The sequence below is a fragment of the Protomyctophum parallelum genome, assembly GCF_964188405.1.
Source record: "Protomyctophum parallelum genome assembly, chromosome: 14".
NCBI classification, from domain to species: domain Eukaryota; kingdom Metazoa; phylum Chordata; class Actinopteri; order Myctophiformes; family Myctophidae; genus Protomyctophum; species Protomyctophum parallelum.
In genome coordinates, this window is record NC_139709.1 from 13709151 (window position 1) to 13710611 (window position 1461).

The window sequence follows — 1461 nt, forward strand, 5'->3', positions numbered from 1 at the left end:
CTCTTTAGGTGCAGATCGATCCCTCTGAAAAGTGCATTAGACATCAGGGCTGTATTTTGCGTGTCTTAAGTACCAGGTCTTATTCCCTAACTTGAGTAAACTAAAGACCTGGAGGCGTGATCAATGCTCTTTGGCCACTCAGAATAGCCAAATGGCATTGATCACGCCTCCAGGTCTTTAGTTTACTCAAGTTAGGGAATAAGACCTGGTACTTAAGACACGCAAAATACAGCCCTGGTGTCAGGTTGAACAGTGGTTCTCAGCTGGTTGGATTGAAACCCGGATTGCCGAAATGAAGCCAAGGTTAATTAAATAAGGTTAGGAAGTGAAGACCGTACGGTGGACTCCATGCTGCTCCCTGGAAGGAAAGAAACATGCGCAATGGGCCTATATGCAGCCAACACAGCTTCCTTGGTCTCAATTGCGCATGTTTCTTTCCTTCCAGGGAGAAACATGGAGTCCACCGTACGGTCTTCTCTTCCTAAACCTTATTTAATTAACCTTGAATGAAGCCAGGAAACAATTCACTAACTGACTAACACATACAGTACAATATTACACACTTTCATCTCAGAAGATGGGTCCCAAACCAGCGATTGAGAACCACTGCCTTGCAGTGTTGTTGTTTTGGGCAGCAAATTTAGATTTTAGTTTTAGTCATATAGTCTCTTGAATAGTTTTCATTTAGTTTTAGTCACATTTTAGTCACCTGGAATGTTTGGTAGTGTTAGTCTAGTTTTAGTCGACTAAATATCATAAGATTTTAGTTGACTAAATCTACAGTTGGTTTAGTCGAACAAAATGTATTTTGGCGGGCCTTGATGCCGTCGTAATGAGTTTTTTTTTTCACTTGCTGAAAATAGCCGATCTACATGCCCACAACGCGTTGCAGCGCGACGCATTGTGAGCTTGTAGATCGGCTATTTTCAGCATGCAACTAATTGTAAAATGACTTATACTGGATCTCTTGTCCACTATTCCCTTTAGTCTAGTTTTTACTTGTTGACGAAATTGTCAGTATATTTAGTCTTAGTTTTACTCATCATAGCTTAGTTTCCATTTAGTTTTCGTCTGTGGAAAAAGGTAGTCGACGAACATTTTCTGTCTTAGTTTTAGTCGACGAAATCAACACTGCTGCCTTGGACAACTACTGTAGTGTGTTGAACTCTGGTGTCCTGCACACATCTCATGTATCCAGCGTTTTGTTTTGACAACAAGGTTTTATGACCCTGCGTGACCAAGCCAAGCCTTCATAACTCATGAAGTAGTAATATATTGCAAACCTGTCACATGATTGTGATAAGTCACCACTCACCAGGTTTACTTTATCGGTAAAAATGGTTTAGCTTTACATTTGGAAATACGTGGCGACCCCGCCCCGGTTATTGGAACTGCTTTTTACACAACAGTGAGCCATGTTGCCTTGCAGATACAAGAAAGATATCTTAGGCAACTCGATGT